The following is a 24274-nucleotide window of genomic DNA, read 5'->3' as shown; positions in this document are numbered from 1 at the left end:
CCCTCCTACGTATATCTCGCGAAGAGACCATGAGGATAACATCAGAGACATTAGGGCCCACACAGAGGCATACTGACAATATTTCTTTCCACGAACAATACGAGACTGGAATAGAAGGGAGCACCGATAGAGGTACTCAAGGTACCCTCCGCCACACACCATCAGGTGGCTTGCGGAGTTTGGATGTAGATGTAGATGTAGATGTAGATGTAGATGCTCGTCCTTTCACGTCCTACAGCAGAGAGAAGAATTCACAGTTGAGTACATTTTTGGCGCCCAACATGGGGCGACCGTTGTCTGATGTCACAGAACAATTTCTCGAGTTCACTACAGTATCGAAGTGAGCTTGCTGGTAACATGTGTCCATTACTCATTACGTAGTCGTTTACCTCGATTCGCACCAGGAGTAAAGAAGCACAGATTGCTTTTCAGTTTCTTTGGCTACATGTATTTCTGTTTCACAAGTATCCGTTCTTTTCCCCAGTTATTTCGCTCTCTATCTTTACTAACTTTTTCTGTTGGCTTTATTTACAGCGATAAAGATGGTTCAAATGGCTCTGAGCACTATGGGATTTAACTTCTGAGGTCGTCAGTCCCCTAGAACTTAGAACTACTTAAATCTAACGCGGTTCTAGACTGTAGCGCCTAGAACCGCTCAGCCACTCCGGCCGGCGCAGCGATAAAGTTTGTTTCCTGTATGTATTGGAACTGCCAGTGCACAAACAGACTTTTCGTTTATGCAAAATTTTTAACTGTACTTTGGAACGTGTCTTTCATTTGATTGTCTAAACTGCTTCTATTGTCAGCCTGCTTTCACTATCAAGAGCTCATTAGACCTCCATTTAGAACTGTAAACGTGCACGAAAGTGGAAAATGAACCTGACTGAAGGCTGTGGAGTTAACCGAAAGGCAAGCAGCCTGCTTAGATCACTGGTTCCTTGTAGCCTTTGCAGCTTCTCCCATTCTTTCTTTCTGTCTCTTGTTTTCCTAGGGGAACCAGTCGACCCTTGTGCCTCGCAGAGTGCAGTCTGGGTCCGCCGCCTGCAGAACTCTGGACTGCAGTCACTGTTGCCGTGGGCTGCTCACGGCTTTTGGGAGGCCCGGTCGCCTTTCACGGCAGTCGGTGGCGGCCTCCGCTAACTATAAGTGGCTCTCGCGGCTGCTCCTCACTTGCCCTGCTGATGTGGCCTGCCTTCACAGCCTGTCTCACGAGCGGCGTTACACTCAGTGCCAGATGTCTTCGAGCCTGGGCGACGTCACGGAGAGAACTGCCGCGAAGCTCGGCACAAGCAAGATCTATATAGGGAAGGTCTGGGCATCAGTGTTCGTTATGGAGCCGCCATATCAGCGCTAGAGCAGACTACACAGACGCTAGGGAAGAGAGCGGTTCCTTCAGAAAATTATTATCCTTCTGAGAACAGTTTGCCTCTCTTTTGTGTCGGAAATTATATGTTTAAGTTTAAAAATAAAATTCTGGCTATGTGAAAGAACAATATAGCTCATTTCGTTTGACTAAATCAATGTGCCTTCATGAATATTTGTACCTGCTCAATGTAAACATTTGACAAGAGAATATGATGCAGCATTATCACAATCAAGCCGTGACTCTGACGTCTGCTACAAAAGTCGCTGGATGTATAGTTACAAATGTTGTGCGTTATTACTGATGCCATCTTTGCACAGAGAAAGTTGTGTAGGCATGCGAATATGGAAACAGCACCATTTGCAAACGATTAGTACTGAGGATATAAAAATATAAAGTTTAATTTAGCGTTTATGACATTTATATCTGTACTGTAGTCTGAATGAACAAACGAGTCAGAGAAGCTGTGCAATGTATCATGGGAGAATCACTAGTAACTCGTTACCTGCAAAGTTGACAGTTTCATGTGCCTAAAAACAAGATAGTGACTAAAAACAATGCTAGCCGGCGAAACAAATCAGGCCAGAAAAGCTCACTAGGCATTCCATTCTACCGACAACACCCCTCAGACTTTCTTTAATAATAACATTGTGATTCAGTGACTGCACCACAAGGAACAATTACAGACTATTTGAAGCGTAACACATAGCTTTATGTCCCCCAGATATCTTTGGGGGAAAGCAAAATTTTGTTAATGAAAAGGTAATTTTCCTTGTATCTTTGGCCAGTATACAAGTATTGCAGTGAGAATGGATATGGTCACATTCTGTATAACCAGATTGCCTCACAAAAATTTTGGTTTCACTGCTTCAAACCAAATCAATATTGCAACTGACTGAGGGATCACGATTATAGAAAAGAGAAACAATGAAGAAAATTTCAATAATTTATAAATATTTATTTTGATAAATGAGGGTAATGAGTGTGATGTACTTACTACAACTGGAAGATTTTCTTTGTAAACTCATATTTACACAGAACGTTTATTTACACACAGTCCCAAATAACAGTGTGCTATCAGATTTACATTTCCTGGAAATCAGTAATGTAACTGTTGCTGTGTGACAGTTTGAAATGTTGATCAGATAAAAATCCATGTTATGACAAACTAATATGTTGTCTAACAGTGCACATTATTCGCAGATCATAATAACATAAGGCTTTAGACTGCTAGTTACCAGAGCAGTATTTTCAACACTCAATAGCTTACCAAGTTAACACAATACATGCGAAATACAGTTATCTTTTGAAAATGATTTTTACATCACTATGAACACAGTTCACCTTTACAACAAGCAAGACACAATTTCAGTGGAAGGATAGAGTAAAGGCAACTAACGTCTAGGATAGAAGTATCTTGTGCTTGAACAATGACAAAAATGGAGCTTGAAAAACAGGCCAGTGGATTTCTTTTACAGGCAATACCTAATCCTGCAGTAGACATCAGATTTGTAGACATAAGGGTTAGGGGTATTGCGAAAACCGTTAGGTCACTGAAAAGCAGTAACTTTTCGGCTATGTTTCAGCCATTGCAAGCGTACTACAAACATGCTGACTTGATAGCAGTTTCTTCAACTTTATGTACCAACCAGCTATGTTTCAAATCTGGAAATAGCTGAGCTTCAGTGTATACTGTATACTGTATCAATTACAGTAATATTATATTTATCGCCAAAAGGGTCCACCACAAGCAGAAAAGACAGATAAAACAAATCAATTTTCGGAAGGCAAATGCTACAAACAAAATGTGTACAATTGTAAAATAAAAATGAACACAAGAGATTTGTTGATGGTTTGCTTAGCACAAAAAAGGAAATGATCAGGTAAAACGTAACGTTCTACTTACAGTAGCAAAACATTAATTCTGAATATCAGCACTCGTTCGCATAACGAATTTTTACGGGTATAGCCTTTTGATTTTTTAGTGAAACGCATGTTTAAGACTTTGGCAAAAGTGTGTGGTCTCACAGAGAAAAAAGTCTTTAAAAGAAATTCCACTACATTATGCTTAGGACAAAAAGAACCACTGACACATTCAGAACAACTGAGACACATTGTAACCAAATTGTGAGGAACAATCTCATATTTCAACAGTTCGTAAATACATTTTTGGAAGACCTCTTCACCATAGCTTATACCATTAAGTGTAGCCTGTATTGGATGTATCAATGCCCCTTGAATCACAGTCGATGTCCACACATAGGGAATGTTCTCTGAAGGTTGTGGAGAATATATTGATTTAAGACATGTCACATGTAACTGACTTTGAAGTTCTGATAAGTTTATGCACCACCCACCCAGACAAGACCTGCTAGCTGAACAGTGTTAATACTTAAGGGTCTGAGGGTTGAGGCTCTAACTCAGTCTCAGCCTCTGGCTGTTTTTATTTGGAAGAAAGTCGACGTAGTACTCATCATTACCGTGGTACACGTGAATACTGCGCAATGCTAAACTCCTGATTACATGTCTTAATTTTACTGGTGTAGGATGAATACCACCAGTTTCATGGACTTGGGAAAAGAAATATTCTCTATAGTCTGTGGACAGCCTACCAGTTAGTAGATAGTCAATTTTCTGCTTCGAAGATAGTTCCTCAAACAACTCCAGAACAGTTGCAGTAGACAGCTGAAGTCCAGCTTGTATTAGTTTCCACTGCTTCTTGCTGCTGAAGCTCAATGCTGTAAACCACTTCAGCATCTGTCTCAAATGCATCATCCTATCTGCATTGTTAGTATAGATTGATTCTGCTTTGTTTCTACTTACGATTATTTCATACCACTTATTAACATTATTAATAAACCAGTTTGTTGTTAGAGCATCTTTTGAAAGAAGCCCTGTTAATGCTGCAAACTGTAAAGCAGAAGCTACATTACGATTCAACAAATTCTAGCCAAAGGAACTCTGATCTTTCAAATGTACTCGGATTGAATAATGTTCTCTAAAATGTGGGGCTGATCTGCAGCAAAATATAAGCTCTCACCAGACGAGCACGGATGCTTAATTTTACATTTCACCTGGCTACAGAGGAGGAGGAGATTAGTGTTTTACGTCCTGTCGACAAGGAGGTCATTAGAAACGGAGCACAAGGTCGGATTAGGGAAGGTTGGGGAAGGAAATCAGCCGTGCCCTTTCACGGGAACCATCCCGGCATTTGCCTGAAGCGATTTAGGAAAATCACGGAAATCCTATATCAGGATGGCCGAACGCGGGTTTGAACTGTCGTCCTCCCGATTGTGAGTCTAGTTTGCTAACCTCGCTCGGTTCACCTGGCTACGGATTGAATGAATACCTAGAATTCCCCACATGCCAAGATTGCTACCACACATGACACTTGAAATACACTTCACTGTTACACCTTTGGCATACATACATTCAATTACTTTGTTGAGAATGTTCCAAAGTTTGTTTGGGGTTCTAGAGTTCCCAGTTAAAAAATATGCCACAATCTGCTTCCAGTGCACTGTTAACCCTCGCACCACAAAAACTAAGGCACTATGGCAATCTGCGCCACTGACGAATTGCTTAACTCTTCACTAACAAATGCTATATATCTTTTTAACCCTTTGTCATATTCAACAAATGGCCTTACGGAGATTTCATCCAATGAAAGTACTCACAGTTTTCCTCGCACATCTTCAGACTCCAGGTTCTCACCTAACTACTGAATAGTATCACGCTGAATTCCAGGTGCAAATTTGCAGGTCTCAGTCCTCCTCCTCAGAGTCGTTGATGATGATAATGGGTAGTTGGTGCACCCCACATTTACATAACTCTTTGTACCAACAACGCATTTGACTTTTAGAGCATATCTTATAGTTTTGTTTGACCATTTGTAAGGGTTTGACTGAGAAACTCCTTTATATTACTTTTTCTGGTCTGCGTGTAAAAATTTGCTAGAGTTTCTCTCCATTTCAGCCATCTTCTCTATCATTTTCTTCATGTGTGAAGATAGAAGAATATTTAACATGGACCTACCATCAAAATATATGTAAATGATAATTATTATAACACTTTTCTTACTAGTGAATTTTTATGAATGATGCAAGTGAATTCACTATAAAAACTCACATCTGCTTTCAGTCTCTTGTTTTGCAACTGCAAGTTTGCAACAGTATCTCCATCTGTACTGCATGCTTCCTGTTTATGTTCATGCGTCTCTTCCTCAAACGCTTCAGTGGCAGGAAATGTAATTACGAAACTCCATTATTTCACAGGAAAAAATATTAAAATAAAGACAAAATTTGAAACATCCTTTTCAGTAACCATCTTACCAGCATTGCGCCTTTAAACGAAGACTGGCATGCATTCAGCTATGAAACCAAGTTCCCCAATCCCAACATTGCATTTGCAGCTACATTACTGGCATAACACAATTAGTGTGTCGAGTGCGACAATTGCTGTCTTCCGATTTACGATTTATTCTTAATATAACAGATTCCACTAACCACACTACACAGTAACAAACTGTACAAACCCGTGTTGTCGGCAGAATGCATGCCAGTACAGTACTGACACTCAACAGAAACTGCAGTAGGGCCAAAGGAGAGTTTTAAACATAAATGCTTCATATAAATTTATGTGCGTCTACAATTTAATTTCGGGAAGAATTTACTCGCCACTGATTTGATCCTCTCATAAGCTAAAATCCTTTCAGGTTACACAAGTGCTGGTAACTGGTTATAGATTGGAGGATTACGTTCATAAATCTAAAATAAAGTAAACAATTGCGTTCCGTCGGAAACATGATTACATATGAAAACTGAAAAACGTTGATGAACCTCTCCCCTTCATTGACAGTTGGGTGCATTTGGGACGTCAAATTATGTTTGAATGCCAGTCCAATTTAGCAGTCTTCTTCCATCAGCTCTCCTTAACTCGAACTGTGAATCCTCAAAGTGAAGCTTTAAAAAATCGTAAACATATAAGTTATTTAGAAAACATACGATACTTCAGTTCTAATTCTTTTAACCGGTAATTTACTTACTTCACACAACTTGGAATGTGTTGTTGGCTGCTATTTGTCTCTCCTACAGTTCTGTAACCATTTAACTCTCTGATCTTTCTCTGTAGGAAATGTGAATAAAGTGACCTCTTTAGACGAAATGCTGCTGCAATTCGGTGCAGCACAGCAACCCATTTCTAAATACACTCACATTCTAGTGACAAACAGTATACCTAGTACAAAAACAATCCGCTACAGTCGCGTGATAGGCTAGACCCAAAATGGCCGCGATCGCAAAGGATCACGGCAGCTTGACCAGACGTGTCCTTTATAGACCCTGGGCACAAGCATGTGCTCGTCAAACAGGAAACTCACCTTCAGTCACTATCATGGAGCGCAGTTACTCCCATCACAGTGATCGCTTTCGCTATTACTATCTATGCCACCTAAGCGTATTACTGTTTTAACAGTTTCATCGTCAAAAAAGATATCTTACTGCTAGTATGCTCGTTCAATTTTTTTGCGTGTTCGCACAACGGAATCCAATCTTCGTTGGCTAATTTTGGCTTAATTTTTCCTCTCATAAATGTTTCACAGCTGTTACGTTGGGAAGGATGTTGCTAGAAGCTACCCACGCTTTCAGAAATGGGAAAATATTTCTACTGTATTTAAGTCCCGGTGGTAGTCAGGATGGAGCAAAACAACGCGACCCACATTGTGCAGAAACCTACTGACGGAAATACTCGACAGTCCTTCGCTTGGTTCTTCGAACAAGGTCGTGTTGAAAAGGTTTCAGCATGTCATCCGAGACTTGGGTAAGTTCCTTTGATGGCCATTTTAGTAGAATTAGACGTTGGAGATATATTTATTTTACGGTTGTGATATAGAGTATTGTCAAGAATTAGTATAGAGTTACGATTTGAATTGGGAATCACCTTTTCCGGCATTTATTTTTCACAATTTTGTTCGTTCATGTGGTTGTGGTAATCTCCTATTGATTTGACTTATACATAACAAGCGCATTAGGAATCAACCCATTTTCATCGGCTATATGTGTAATTATTAGGCTTTGTCCCTCGATTCCAGTTTGAGGAGACAGTGAGTTGTGTTATTAGTTTATGATTTCCCACTTATGCGTGATGATAAAATGAAACTTTCATAAACGTAAACAATGTCTTCCTTTTCCTCCATAAATTCTATACTGAAGCGCCAAAGCGCCAAACGAGCATTCAAATACAGAAATACGTAAGCGGGCGCTCCGGTCGGCAACACCTACATAAGACAAACGTCTGGCGCAGCTGTTAGCTCGGTTACTGAAGCTACAATAGTAGGTTATCAAGATTTAAGTGAGTTTGAACGTGGTGTTATAGTCGGAAAACGAGTGATGGGACATGGCATCTCCGAAGTAGCGATGAAGTAGGGATTTTCTCGTACGATCATTTCATGAGTGTACCGTGAATATCAGGAGTCCGGTAAAATAGCAAATCCCAGACGTGGGTGTGGCCGGGAAAACATCCTGCAACAACGGGAACAACAACGACTGAAGAGAAACGTTGAACGTGACGTAAGTGCAACCTTTCCGCAAATTGCTGCTGATTTCAATGCTGGGCCATCAGCAAGTGTCAGCGTGTGAACCATTCAACTAAACATCATCGATATGGGCTTTCGCGTACCCTTGATGACTGCACGACACAAACCTTTACGCCTCGTCTGGGCCCGTTATTACCGGATTTAGACTGTTGATGATTGGAAATATGCTGCCTGGTCGGACGAGTCTCGTTTCAAATTTTATCGAGTGGATGGACGCGTACGGGTATGGAGAAAACCTCACGAATCAATGTACCCTGCATGTCAGCAGGGGACTGTTCAAGCTGGTGGAGGATCTGTAATGGTGTGGGACGTCCGCAGTTAGAGTGATATGGGACCCCTGATACGTCTAGATACGATTGTGGCAGATGACACGTACGTAAGCGTCCTGACTGGTCTCTTGCATCCATTCAGGCCCATTGTGCATTCCGACGGGCCTGGGCAATTCCAGTAAGACAATGCGACACTCGACACGTCCACAATTGCTACAGAGTGCCCCCAGGAGCACTTTAAACACTTCCGCTGGCCACCAAACTCCCCAGACATGAACATTATTGAGGATGTCTGGGATGTCTTGAACATGCTGTTCAGAAGAAATCTCCGTCACCTCGAACTCTTAGGGATTTATGGACAGCCCTGGTGGAATCATGGGGCCAATTGCCTCCAGCACTACTTCATCTATTATCCGAGTACATGCCATGTCGTGTTGCGGCACTTTTGCGTGCTCGCGGGGGCCCTACACGGTATTAGGCAGGTGAACCAATTTCTTTGGCTCTTGCTCTTGAGTGTATTTATCGTTTCAGATATGCAATTCTTTTTTCTAGGATGTTGTCTCTGTGTAACAATATCAGTCTGCTTCATTTTTTCTTTAATAACCACCTTACACTAATATTGATACCTTTCTTTAACAACCACCTTATACTAGTATTGCTACCTTCAAAGTCTACAGCTTCTTTTAATTTCTTTTTAATTCCTTCCACTGTAGCCACTCGTTTTTCGGTCAGATAAAAGTTGTAAACAATTCTCCTGACAACGGCCTCGTCAAAACTATCACTGCTTTTAACTGTTTTGCGTTTACGTTGAAAGGGTACAGTACCACCTGACATTGAAAATAGGTACGAAATACTTCGATATTTTTGTCAGAACAACACTTTTTTTTTTGGTAAAGTAACTCAATTTCAATTAATACAGCGAAGCCGGATACCAGTGTGGGAAAGAATGACAATTTATTTATTTAATTGATCACATGTGCACTCCCTCAAAATAAATCCCTACATCCAGTTTGGTGAGATCTGTGAAAGGAATGAATGTATGGTCGTCTGCTAACCACAGATAGTGAATGGGAATATATGATCATCTTTGAGTCGATCCTTTGGCTACCTTTGGTGGGACCAAAGAGATGGAAGTTACCAGAGCTTTGAGCGTCTGAAATGTGGCTGACCAATAAGGTGCAAGGTGCTTCTCCCACTTCGACAGAGGTGCGAGAGAACCGGAATACGGCCATGTTTCGGCACTCTGCCGCTGGACCTTCTGCTGTAAAGACCTGTTTTTTGTTGTGCTCCGTAATGAAAGAGTGGAGGCATGTTATGGATGTGGAATATTTAAGAGTAGTTAGAATTAATAATTTCTCTTTCTCAGGAACTTTTGTGGGGAGAATTAAATGTGAGGCAGGTAATTTTAAGGGGATTGTAGTAAACCAACGGTCACAATGAGCCCACGTGTAGTTGTAAGTTGAGATACTTCCGTGTGCTTAAGTTAAGCTGAATTAATAGCGTGTGTACAATAAGCTGAAATATTTAAGAAATAGCGTGTGTATCATAAGTTGAAACATTTAAGAAATATCATTCTGTGTGACGCTAAATTTAAACTCTGAGAGAGAATCAAGGTGAGTCGGCCGTCTTTCCAGCAATGCCACTTGGCTTGCATTGCACAGGAAGACGTGCGTTTATCTCCAGAGTTCACAGTAGGAAAGTAGAATTACAAAGTGGGGCAGTGTCGTGTGAAACTGGGATAAATATTGATTGAAGTGGGAAAGCGGAAAGTGATGAAGTTGTAACCGTTCTTTGTGTAATATTTCATATTGTTGTGTTGTGTATGTCTTGTAATTTGGGTATGTGTGTTTTGTATGGGAGTAGCAAGGTAGTTTCGAAAGATTTGTGAGTTATGCCTGTTCCTTCTGTATCGCTCGATCTGGAGGAAAGTTTCGTGAGTATGATTGAGAGAGTCGAAGTGTGAGGTGTAATAAAAGATCCACCATCCTATCCAGGAAGTGCACTGTTGCGGTAAATAGATTACGAGACCATAGTATAGAGATACACTAACGTAAAGCCATGCCTACTGGGCGGAATTTCTCATATATTGTTGTAGGTTGTAGAATTTGTGTGTTTAGGAATAAATCAGCTAGTGAAAAGAAAGAGATTGGTGGCCTTTTTCATTAAATTGTATGTTGTCATAATATCCCGAATTTATATAAAAGCCGTTAAATCAAAGACAAAAAGTAAATGTGGTATTGCCAATGCGTAGTGTGCAGTCAGAGTTCTATAAATCACTAATAGTCAGATGCATGTTTCCGTTGCGTGTTATTCACACAGGAGGATAATTTGTAACTAAATAGTAAGATACGAGAAGTCATGTTACTCGATAAATTAAGGAAGAATCCACTCGCTCGGCAAACCACTCATCTTGCAGGCCTGACTGCTTGATGCCACAGTATGAGTAAGGCAAGTGGGTGCCTCTCATAATTTCGACCCTGCCAGGATTCCTTTTGTTAGGATTATTTTGCTGCCAGGATTCCGTTTTTTTTTTTTGCCACGATAATTTTGTTGCCAGGATTATTTTTGTTAGGATATTTTGTTGCCAGGATTCCGTTTTTTGCCACGGTAATTTTGTTACCAGGATATGTAATTTGTTGCCAGGATGATTTGGCCAGGATATATTTTGCCAGGATATTATGCCAGGATTCTGCTGTTAGGGTTTGCTGTATTGTGATAGCGCTAAGAAGTAAAATTTTTTTTTGTTGGCAATTTCTTTCTGGATTGGTGAGGATCTTTTATGTTTTTTATGTAATGCTTGCTACTTCATCTAAGGTCGGAAGATCGTTGTATAATTTTTTTTGCGCAATGTCCGTAGTAACTAGATCGCAGTTGAAAAGTGTAGCCACCATGGAGAATAGCGATTCTGGGGCGAACGTAGTAGTGCAGCAGGAAGTAGCTATTGACCATGGCTTAATGAGCGGGGATGGCAAACACTCCGAAGGGGCTGTATTGTTCAGTGGACCGCTGCAAGGTGATCCTTTATGTGGCGGGCTTTGTCCACAAACGCGGGCTTTTCCCGACTACGCGGGCTCGGGACTATTTCAGGTATTCAGTGAAAGTGCAGCTACCCTTAGCGAAGCTACGATTTCTCAGGCGAACGAGGTGAGCGCGTCGACAGTAGCAAATGACAGTGGGCTACTGCAGTTTTTACAGAGGATGGATAGAGATAATAAGGAAAGATTTGAAGCAATTAATGATATATTGGACGCGATGGATAGAGAGAATAAGGAGAGAGATAGGGAGAATAAGGAAAGATTTGAAGCAAATAAGGAAAGATTGGAAGCAATGCATAAGGGAAATAAAGAGGCAATGAGGAAACTACTCTCAGTTATCGATGAGCGTCTGTCCGCAGTTAATAATCGGTTAGATGAGGGGGAGAAGAATCTGGGTGCGGTGAAGCAAGTTTGTGATGCCGTGAAAGAAAAAACCAATAATTTGGAGGTACGAATAAGTGCAATAGAGAGCGATATTGCAGAACAGAGGGGCGTGTGGCCGGATGAGCGAATCAAAGAGATAGTGGAGGACTTGCTTGCAGATAAACAAGGGGCATTAGACAGCGTGGAAGCTCAAGTCACCCAGCAGGAAGTGGCGATAAATAAATACAGGGATGAAGTTGCGGAGGTAGTGGTCAGAATGAATACAATTAGTGCAGATGTGGAAAAGGTCAGTGTAAGAGGCGAGACAGGCTCTGACAGTACGCAGCGAGAGGTTTATGCCGAACAGGAAGAGATACAATCACTATTACAGTTTAAAGAGGCGCAATTAGAAATAAATAGGAAACGTAGGGAAGAACTAGCACAGTTGCAATTAGCATGCAGTAGCGGAGGTGACACACCACCAGGTAGATTGCAGAGGGAGAGTGAGATAAATTCAAAAAAAGAAAATAGGCAGAAAGAGGAAGACGAACTCAGAGAGTCAGAAGAACGGTTGTGTCGGATAAAACAGGTGGCAAACCCAACTGGGTATAGCCCAAGGTCGGAAAACATAAATGCGGAAGAAGAAAGTAGGAGGCACTTCGTGTCGGTACAAAAGTTCACTTGCTTTCCGGATCCTGATACCTATCAACACCCATGTCTGTGGCTGTCTCAATTTCAAGATTCATTACCTGAATCGTGGGGACCGCTCCTAAAAATGAAGTTTGTGTGTAACCATTTGAGGGACGAGGCTAGAGCACAAATGCAGGAAGTTATTAAAGACTGTAGTAGCTACAAGATATTTTGTGACAAGTTTTTAAATGACTTCTGGCCGAAAAGTAAGCAGGACCAGGTTAAGCAAAGCATATTGATGATGCCAAATTGTAACGAAGGTAGTATAAGAGATCCAGTGGCGCGCTATCAGGAAATGCTGAGACGAAATAGGTATTTGGATGTGCCATACCAACCTGGGGAGCTCATTAGGATCTGTATAACGAAGTTGCCAGTGAGATTGCGCAGAGATATAGTGATAGCAGGCAGAGGCTTAGACGATTCTGCGTCATTTCAGCACTTGTTACAGGAACTGGGTAATGAGAACAACATCGTGAACGGAGACACGACTCATAGGTCAGACAGAGTCGAGGATAGGAACGGCAGAAACTATCAGAATGGCAGGAGAGCAGGGAATCAGAGGAATGACGGGAATGGAAGATGGCGAGGAAATAGGGGGCAGAGTTCATGGGAATATCGACCGGCAAACCGGGAAAATAGAAGATGGGACAGAGATGGAAGAAGGGAAAATCAAAATGATGGGCGAAGAGAGGATAGGCAGTCATTGCGTTCACGACAGAACAATCATTGTCACAATTGAGACGATCAAAGGAAAACAATCTCGTGGGCTTCATCACATTTCTAACATCAAATTATGGAAAAGTTAAGGATAGATCTAAAGTAGGCAATTTATGGTAGATAGTCAGTGTATTTATTTGTGGTGTGTAACGTTGTGCAGGGTCAAATCGAACATAAGAATTTTCAGGCGGGATGACAGGAAGTGTGACGGAATAGACTGGTCGAATGAGTCATGAACAGGAGTCGACAGAGTGGTGTATGTACGTATTTTTTGTCATATGAATGAGGATCAAGCAGAAACGACGTGATGATTAATGAGTGAATAAAGATGGTAGATAGAGAAGCGACGTGATAAATAGTAGTGGATAAAGGTGATATGTAAGGAAAGAAGCGACGTGAAGCAGTGTGATTAATAAAGAGAGATTCGACGTGATGAAACAGTGGTAAATAAAGGTGAGTAGAATTAATAATGTGGAGATGTCTTAGATGTATGTTACAGAGAGGCCTGTGTATGCTGCAATAGAGATTGATGCCAATGGCGAAGGAAGACCAGGAAATGATGGAGTAATGGACGGACGGAGAGCCGAAATACGAATGAAGAGATGAGGACAACTGCACAATGTGAAAGGACGTAAAGGGAGTATGAGACCCAGATGGTGAACGTTGTGGAATACTGACGTAAGATGTAATATAAGTGTAGATCTAATTCTTAGCATAACATGTGCGATTTGGCAAAAATAATATTTTTTGTTGTTGTTGAAGCCTGGTATCAGTATAACTAACCAAAAAAGGTACCAATAATGTGTACAGTTATTTTGCAGGTTGAGTAATGTGTGTATTTTTTGTTCTTAGATGAAATGTCGCAATTCTAAGTTGGTGTTTAACAGAATGATTAATGGGTAAAGCGAATGCGGAGATAAGCCGATGGAGAGAGGTGCCAGAGTGAAAGGACGAATTCGGAAACTGGAAAGCTATCTCCGAAGCAACTTCATGTGTTATGTGGTTGAGTATAAGGGAGCAAAGGTATGGTATGTTGTCGTGAGTGTGATGGTGTTATGAGTAGAAGGGAGCAAAGGTATGGTATGTTGTCGTGAGTGTGGTGGTTTTAAGGTTTGCTGACTTCTATACCTATTCTGTTAGGGTATTAATGGATTGAATGAGAAGGAAAATGTGATGTCTGGTGAGTGAGAGTCGTAGAGTAGTGTGATAAATGCGCACACTCCTGTAAAGGGGATGCTACCAATGTGTCACTAAAACATTATTATGTATTATTTGATTTGGATGAACCTCGATGGCAGGTCAGGATCTGACATCATGTGGGTGGTTCATACGTGTCCTAGAAATGATGTTATATAAAAATGTAAAATATGTAAAGAGACACTGATTTCAGTCTGTCACAAGCACAAAGGTTCATTGTATATTGTAGTTTTAGAATACAGTTTCTAATATTTTCACTGTGATAGGATGTTAGAGTAGCCTACTATTTGATATTGTAATTATGAGCAGTATAGATTGCTTATTATTCCTTTTGTTTTTTTTACACTTTCATGTTTTGTATGAGGGACGACAGGTACAATGAATAGCACGAGTGTGGGCTGTCTATAGAAAAGAGACAAATGTTGATATTGTATGTGTAGAAAACTAGGGTGTATAATTTTATGTTTTTTTAGAACAAGGATTCTTTTAATACCAATGTATCTAATAGATCAGACATGTAATCAATGAGTATTTAAATAATGTAAGAATATCCTTTTGTCTGTAATGTTGCGAGATGCACGGAAGGCTCTGACTGATTGGGTGTCGTAACGCCCATACCGCTAGCGGGCCGAGCTGACGTTGCCTTGGCGACGGGCGATACAGCCGCGGCACTCCCCACTCCACTGTCGGACGAGGTACACTCCACGCACCCGCTACAGCAGGTCAACGGCCTGGGGCGACACGCGCGTACCACTGGCCATTCATAAGTTCTGCCACCCTTACGACTGGGGAAGGTATCCCGCGGAGGCAACAGCGGGTGGTTTCTTCTGCTCAACGGCGTGCGCAGCGGCGCCACAGCAGGATGGACGACGCACGGCAGAGCCCGGCGGGCATTTGTTACCAGCAACTAGTAACTAGTACTGGACTGTGGAGCCGTGAAACAAGATGACTGCGACTTTCTATAAGGTGGAAAGTGAAGGACTGGTGTTTCCACGTTGTGAGTGGTGGAAAAATATTTTGTCTTTAGCAGACAGGACGATTGTTTTGTTTTGTCTTGACCACTGAATGGTGGGATCCATAAACTTTTGACAGTGACTTGTTAAGTGTGCTTTGTGAATTGCATGTGGGACACTTGGTATACTTAGAGGACAGTTGTCGTTTGGTGAACAATTATTGTATGAAGGCAAGAAACTAGAGTGGGACATTGACATTTGCGTCTGTAGTAGGAGACATTTCTTGAATTGGCGCGGGAATAAGTGCTGTTTGTTGAAACTTACGACTTTTAATTACACCATGAACTGAAAGGACAGAACCGTGGGTAATAGTAGTTGTAGGGCCATTTTTTGGACGAACAGATTCGTGTGGATGGTACTCTGAGAGTGACTATGACATTGGTGTTTAATGAGAGATACAGTTTACTGTTCAGTGCGTGTTCAAAATGCCGATTTGAGTGACTCAAAGACTTTCGTCCGGGTAACCATGGGAGAGCTTTGACACCGAGACAGTGTTTCTAAGAAAACTATCAGCAACTTTTTGACCCCAAGAAAATCACAGAATGAAATGTTTCCGTGTGACTCGCAAGATAGGGAATAATGTATTTGTAATTCTGTAAATGTTTTTTTTTTTTATATGTTTCATTCCTGAAGGGTCAGCAAGTGTAATTGTATTTTATTAACATTTGTGTTTAGAATAGTTAGTGTTTGTTTTTTGGTTTGTTCTGGGTTATCAATTTCACGTAGCATGTTTATTAGAAATGCTTTAGTTATTAGCCAGTGGTGTAATACTAACGTAGCGGCTCTTGTAGCATTGATCAGTAAGGTTGTCACAGGGGAGAAGAGTTTGCATTGCACAACAAATATCGGAATTAACTGATGTATTTTGATGTCGTGCATAGTAATAATCTTGTTGGTGTTTTGACTGAAGCCACTTATTTTTATTATCACAGTGGTGACATTTCACGTTAAAGTGTAACGAAGGCTAGTCGAAATGCAAGTTCTTGTCGTCTAAATGTGTGACAACAGAGAAATAAGCAGTAGAGTAAGATAAGAGAGCTACTGGTAGATTCAAGCACTTATTGCTAACTACTTATTGCGTGTATTGATCAAGGTTGATGGACTGACTAGCTCCGCAGCAGGTATTTGTACTGATGGACAAGGATAAGGTTAAACTCACTGTTGAGTAGTTGTGGCAATTGCTTAGGTGATGATAGTTAATGAGGTATGACATGATGTCTTATATTTAATTGTTTTTCTTCTCAGTATTATTTCTCTGTAGGTTTGAGGTATATTTTAGAGTAATGGCATGGAGCCTGACATTCTACGTGTAACTAGTGTACGCAATGTTTTTCTTTTGTTGATTTTGTTTTGTATTTAGACTTAGCTGTGTAAAGGTTTTTACAGCGCAATTTATGAATGTCAGATTACTTGCTCTGTGTTTGGACGGTGAGCTATTTAAAATTTCATGAGTACAATTAGTATTTTTCATTTGTTTTAGAATTATTGAAGTTTGGATTACTCATAAAAATAACGAAGATCCCAGTAACTAAGCCAATTTTTATCTCAACATTATTTTTTATTTGTATGATATAATGTTTTATTTGTCATGTAGATTGTTGTAAATTTGTATGTGTACGTTACTCCGGATTGTGGAGAGTACAATAATGCAACAACTGTCAAAATTTGGTAAAGTAACAATAATTGGTCGACTATTTTAGGTCACCAGGGGCTAAGGTCTCCTCCTGGGTATTTTGATGACTTGCTATGTTTGTTCTAATACAGTTTTCTTAAAAAAAAAATGTTCGGAACTACCCTCGCATTGCAAGGATAGTACCGTGCCATTTTTTTCTGCATGGGTAGCCGGTGGTGAAAGGGTATAGTACCGCCCGACATTGAAAATAGGTGCGAATTACTTCGATATTTTTGTCAGAACAACACATTTTTTTTGGTAAAGTAACTCAATTTCAATTAATACAGCGAAGCCGGATACCAGTGTGGGAAAGAATGACAATTTATTTATTTAATTGATCACATGTGCACTCCCTCAAAATAAATCCCTACATCCAGTTTGGTGAGATCTGTGAAAGGAATGAATGTATGGTCGTCTGCTAACCACAGATAGTGAATGGGAATATATGATCATCTTTGAGTCGATCCTTTGGCTACCTTTGGTGGGACCAAAGAGATGGAAGTTACCAGAGCTTTGAGCGTCTGAAATGTGGCTGACCAATAAGGTAGCAAGGTGCTTCTCCCACTTCGACAGAGGTGCGAGAGAACCGGAATACGGCCATGTTTCGGCACTCTGCCGCTGGACCTTCTGCTGTAAAGACCTGTTTTTTGTTGTGCTCCGTAATGAAAGAGTGGAGGCATGGTATGGATGTGGAATATTTAAGAGTAGTTAGAATTAATAATTTCTCTTTCTCAGGAACTTTTGTGGGGAGAATTAAATGTGAGGCAGGTAATTTTAAGGGGATTGTAGTAAACCAACGGTCACAATGAGCCCACGTGTAGTTGTAAGTTGAGATACTTCCGTGTGCTTAAGTTAAGCTGAATTAATAGCGTGTGTACAATAAGCTGAAATATTTAAGAAATAGCGTGTGTATCATAAGTTGAAACATTTAAGAAATATCATTCCGTGTGACGCTAAATTTAAACTCTGAGAGAGAATCAAGGTGAGTCGGCCGTCTTTCCAGCAATGCCACTTGGCTTGCATTGCACAGGAAGACGTGCGTTTATCTCCAGAGTTCACAGTAGGAAAGTAGAATTACAAAGTGGGGCAGTGTCGTGTGAAACTGGGATAAATATTGATTGAAGTGGGAAAGCGGAAAGTGATGAAGTTGTAACCGTTCTTTGTGTAATATTTCATATTGTTGTGTTGTGTATGTCTTGTAATTTGGGTATGTGTGTTTTGTATGGGAGTAGCAAGGTAGTTTCGAAAGATTTGTGGGTTATGCTTGTTCCTTCTGTATCGCTCGATCTGGAGGAAAGTTTCGTGAGTATGATTGAGAGAGTCGAAGTGTGAGGTGTAATAAAAGATCCACCATCCTATCCAGGAAGTGCACTGTTGCGGTAAATAGATTACGAGACCATAGTATAGAGATACACTAACGTAAAGCCATGCCCACTGGGCGGAATTTCTCATATATTGTTGTAGGTTGTAGAATTTGTGTGTTTAGGAATAAATCAGCTAGTGAAAAGAAAGAGATTGGTGGCCTTTTTCATTAAATTGTATGTTGTCATAATATCCCGAATTTATATAAAAGCCGTTAAATCAAAGACAAAAAGTAAATGTGGTATTGCCAATGCGTAGTGTGCAGTCAGAGTTCTATAAATCACTGATAGTCAGATGCGTGTTTCCGTTGCGTGTTATTCACACAGGAGGATAATTTGTAACTAAATAGTAAGATACGAGAAGTCATGTTACTCGATAAATTAAGGAAGAATCCACTCGCTTGGCAAACCACTCATCTTGCAGGCCTGACTGCTTGATGCCACAGTATGAGTAAGGCAAGTGGGTGCCTCTCAACGTTTCCTATTTTCGAAAGTCACACGAGGCTGCAATGATCACAGTTCCTCACATATGGGATTTTTCGAGTATGATGAAGTGGGCCATTGAGGATTAATGCATTTAAAATAACTTCATCAAACCTCGAAGGTCCTCTTGAACGTGGAGAGTCCCTAATGTCAAAACCATACTCCTTAAAACTAGAAAACTATTTCCTTGCCAATCTCTGTCCGATTGTATTACTCCATGGACGGTGCAAATTTTTCTGGCTGCCTCCGCTGCTGCCACCCCTCTGCTGAACTCAAACAGAAGAATAGACTGAGGTGACAGAAGCCGCGAGATTGCAGTGTGCACACATACAGATGGCGGTAGTACGGCGTACAAGAGGTGTAGATGGGCAGTGAGTGCACTGGCGGAGATGCGGAAAGGTGTGGCACGTGGTTACTGCCGCACGACACGAATAAACGGGCTCTGATCGCAAATCGTAGTTGAAGCTAGGCGGGTGAGAAATTCCATTTTGGAAATCGTTAGTTAAAAGCGTTTTGTCATTTCTTGGTTACTGTCAACTTTCAGGTACAGGTATAATTTCTGGTATGGAACGTATCTGCACCTTTCACCCTGGTACATTCTTTATCCCTTACTGTGAAACATGTTTATTCATTCAGGTACTCCTTTCTGTAGTGGACTGACAAGGCAGCCAGTCCACAGTGACGGGTAGCCGAAAGGGCACACGTACACACACGCCGACTGGCGCGAAGTCTGTAACAGGATTCGTAATGAATGTGATAAAGAAAAGAACCTAGCTACTAGAACACTTAACTTTTATATCGTCCTTTGGTATACAGCATTCTTGATGATACAAGTGAGACTATCTTGAGATACATGCAATGGTACAAATGGCGCCTTGCTAGGTCGTAGCCATGGACTTAGCTGAAGGCTATTCTAACGGTCTCTCGGTAAATGAGAGAAAGGCTTCGTATGTGTAGTCGCTAGCAATGTCGTCCGTACAACTGGGGCGAGTGCTAGTAAGTCTCTCGAGACCTGCCGTGTGGTGGCGCTCCGTCTGCGATCACTCACAGTGGCGACACGCGGGTCCGACATGTACTAATGGACCGCGGCCGATTTAAGCTACCACCTATCAAGTGTGGAGTCTGGCGGTGACACCACACTTTCTCACCCTTTTTATCTGGGATGTTAAACGCAGGCTTTTTTCCTTCCTTCTTTCTTTCTCATTTTTTCCATACTACTCATGCACTGCACTGTTCCGGAAAGGGGCACGCAAACCTCCCATCGGTAGCACTTTTGTGTTAGCTCAGATATCGCATTAAAGATCTTCAGTCGTATGTTTACACGCTATTTTCAATGAGGATATTTTACAGGGAGCTCTGCTATATAGTACTTCATACGCCCAACCTGTGCAGTCGACTTTATATAGAAACAACTGTATGCATTACCCCTTCGTTAATTTGTTAACACGTTGAACGTATCGTCATTGTGTGCTGCCGTTCACTCGTCTTAACACGACATTTACCCCTCACGATGAGGTGATCTTGACGCTCACGCCATTCAGTGTCGGTTGTTTTCTCCAAAATCAGAAATAAATTTCAATACACTGATCGAAATGTAGAATGTCGCGTTGCTTAAATGTATAAATTTACAAATTTCACGGCTAATACCTCATTCAATCATATTTCGTGCTCATTTTCGCCAGAATATCACAATATGAAAATGTTTCGATCTTATCACAAGAATATAAACCGAGGAACGATTCGCCGGCCTGTGTGGCCGAGCGGTTCTAGGCGCTTCAGTCTGGAACCGCGCGACCGCTACGGTCGCAGGTTCGAATCCTGCCTCGGACGTGGATGTGTGTGATGTCCTTAAGTTAGTTAGGTTTAAGTAGTTCTGAGTTCTAGGGGACTGATGATCTCAGATGTTAAGTCCCATAGAGCTCAGAGCCATTTTTCAGGGAACGGTTCTAGTCAAAGTAACTGCAAAACCTGTGGATATTGCTGAAAGTCTCTATTACCCATTTATTTTGCTATTTTGGGACAACTTTAAATTAAGATTCCGGATTTTCGGTGATGAAGAAATAAATTTCTTGTGTTTTCTTTTCTTACGAGTATTATTGTAGTGGATTACCGACAGTTACAAACAAATCGCGTATGGTTACAAAGTTTTCTAGAGTCACACGCGATGATAACTCTTTATTAGCATTGTTCCTAGGCGAGCCTCACAACAATTAAAGATCGCGGGACGTGGTGCGTGCGTTGCATAGCAATTGTCTGCCTGGTGAACTTAAGCTGTTGAGGTGCGTATCGGTGATTGTAGAAAAAGAATCTGCTGAAAAGTGAAGTGAGCTGCACGTCTGTGATAGAAGAAGCTTAAGTCGTCGCCGAAAAAAGGTTGATTACTGAAGAGAGGCAGATATCAGAGGAAACCATGAAGCCAGTGGAGGTAAGTGACCAATAACTGTCTACACTCAGTCATCATCAACGTCTAATCAGAAATCCCCGACTGTGTGCATCAACCATAAAAAACGGCTACTGTTGAATGCTATTACCTCATACGTCGCAATCAGAATAATATAGAGCTTCGTATGTGGGGCTCACAGTCTCCAGCGTGATCGCCTATCACTGTATATAGAAATCTATACTTCGCAAGCCACCTTACGACGTGTGGCCGAGAGTGCTTCTGAATTCCCACCTTCCCTGCTATATTGCCGGCCAGAGTGGCCGAGCGGTTCTAGGCGCTACAGTCTGGAACCGCGCGACTGCTACGGTCGCAGTTTCGAATCCTACCTCGGGCATGGATGTGTGTGATGTCCTTAGGTTAGTTAGGTTTAAGTAGTTCTAAGTTCTAGGGGACTGATGACGACAGCAGTTAACTCCCATTGTGCTCAGAACCATTTGAACCATTTTTCCTCTTGTATTCGCGATAGGTGCTTGAGACGACCGCTTAATAATACGCTACTGTAACGTCTGTAATCAGTCAGAGTATCACACCATTATCATTTCAGGACAGCTGTAAGCGAGGATATAATATCCTGCCCTATTCTCTCCGGAACTCTCTCTCTCCCAATTTCCACAGTAGCTTCTCCGTGTTGCACAACAACTCTTGTGCAGTCTCCCACTGGAGTTGAGCATTTCCTTAACGCTCTCGCGCTTACTATACAATCCCGCGAGAACACCTATCGATCTCCGTTGGATCTCCTCCAACTCTTCTATTATTCCAAGGATCCAGAGTGATCAGCAGTAGTGAAGAATTGCTTGGACAAAGGTTTTTGTAAGTATCTTATTTTGTGGATGAATTGCACTTCCTCAGGGCTCTGCTAGCGAATCTCACCAGTCCACAGAGTAGATGCAGTAATCGGGAACAGAAGTTGCTAAACTTTAGCTCTCATGTCTCCCGCTCGGGTGTGTACATGTTTCTCCCAGCCGTAGTGAGTCTACGTCCGATGAAATGGTTCATCAGTAATTCTCCGACCTACCGCCATCACAGATAAGTTCTTTGCCGTATGTGCTACGCAGATAGATTGCCTAACATCCGGTGTCAATCAAATTAAACTTTTTCATAAACAGGACTGTTTAAATGCGATCCAAAGATTCCATACTCACATGTAATGCGAATGTAGCATTGTAGTAGTAATATTAGCACCCCGTTTAAGTTGGTTTTTCATTATGTAAAGGCTGAATGTGCGATTACCACAAACAAATAGCGTCAAGTCCACAAGAAGGTGGGACTGAATGGAAAATAAAAGATAAACCAGCTTTGAATCATCATCACTCTTTCCTCACAATATCAGAATTTTGTTTTCGGCTGAAGCATTGCGAAGTAGCTATGTTCAGACAGCATGTTATGATCAGCTTAACAATAACATTATTGTTACTGAAAGTGATTTGAAATACACTCCTGGAAATTGAAATAAGAACACCGTGAATTCATTGTCCCAGGAAGGGGAAACTTTATTGACACATTCCTGGGGTCAGATACATCACATGATCACACTGACAGAACCACAGGCACATAGACACAGGCAACAGAGCATGCACAATGTCGGCACTAGTACAGTGTATATCCATCTTTCGCAGCAATGCAGGCTGCTATTCTCCCATGGAGACGATCGTAGAGATGCTGGATGTAGTCCTGTGGAACGGCTTGCCATGCCATTTCCACCTGGCACCTCAGTTGGACCAGCGTTCGTGCTGGACGTGCAGACCGCGTGAGACGACGCTTCATACAGTCCCAAACATGCTCAATGGGGGACAGATCCGGAGATCTTGCTGGCCAGGGTAGTTGACTTACACCTTCTAGAGCACGTTGGGTGGCACGGGATACATGCGGACGTGCATTGTCCTGTTGGAACAGCAAGTTCCCTTGCCGGTCTAGGAATGGTAGAACGATGGGTTCGATGACGGTTTGGATGTACCGTGCACTATTCAGTGTCCCCTCGACGATCACCAGTGGTGTACGGCCAGTGTAGGAGATCGCGCCCCACACCATGATGCCGGGTGTTGGCCCTGTGTGCCTCGGTCGTATGCAGTCCTGATTGTGGCGCTCACCTGCACGGCGCCTAACACGCATACGACCATCATTGGCACCAAGGCAGAAGCGACTCTCATCGCTGAAGACGACACGTCTCCATTCGTCCCTCCATTCACGCCTGTCGCGACACCACTGGAGGCGGGCTGCACGATGTTGGGGCGTGAGCGGAAGACGGCCTAACGGTGTGCGGGACCGTAGCCCAGCTTCATGGAGACGGTTGCGAATGGTCCTCGCCGATACCTCAGGAGCAACAGTGTCCCTAATTTGCTGGGACGTGGCGGTGCGGTCCCCTACGGCACTGCGTAGGATCCTACGGTCTTGGCGTGCATCCGTGCGTCGCTGCGGTCCGGTCCCAGGTCGACGGGCACGTGCACCTTCCGCCGACCACTGGCGACAACATCGATGTACTGTGGAGACCTCACGCCCCACGTGTTGAGCAATTCGGCGGTACGTCCACCCGGCCTCCCGCATGCCCACTATACGCCCTCGCTCAAAGTCCGTCAACTGCACATACGGTTCACGTCCACGCTGTCGCGGCATGCTACCAGTGTTAAAGACTGCGATGGAGCTCCGTATACCACGGCAAACTGGCTGACACTGACGGCGGCGGTGCACAAATGCTGCGCAGCTAGCGCCATTCGACGGCCAACACCGCGGTTCCTGGTGTGTCCGCTGTGCCGTGCGTGTGATCATTGCTTGTACAGCCCTCTCGCAGTGTCCGGAGCAAGTATGGTGGGTCTGACACACCGGTGTCAATGTGTTCTTTTTGCCATTTCCAGGAGTGTATTTTATACAGGTTGACAAGCTCAGAAAAATATGTTAAATGTCGTTTTTTGCTGGAAAGTCGAGCTCCAGTACCTTGCACGTCGGTACTATGTCGAGTCAGCAATACATAATAACTTTCCTTCCTGTCAGGTAGTATGTTCTAGCTAAGTACTATGAATAAGAAAACGATTTAGGGTTTTTGAATTTCTAGAGCTGTGTTGGAACTTCAGCTTATTCGGTG

The sequence above is a fragment of the Schistocerca nitens genome, unplaced genomic scaffold (assembly GCF_023898315.1).
Source record: "Schistocerca nitens isolate TAMUIC-IGC-003100 unplaced genomic scaffold, iqSchNite1.1 HiC_scaffold_380, whole genome shotgun sequence".
In the NCBI taxonomy this organism is placed as follows: Eukaryota; Metazoa; Arthropoda; class Insecta; order Orthoptera; family Acrididae; genus Schistocerca; species Schistocerca nitens.
Note: the sequence above shows the minus strand (reverse complement) of the source record.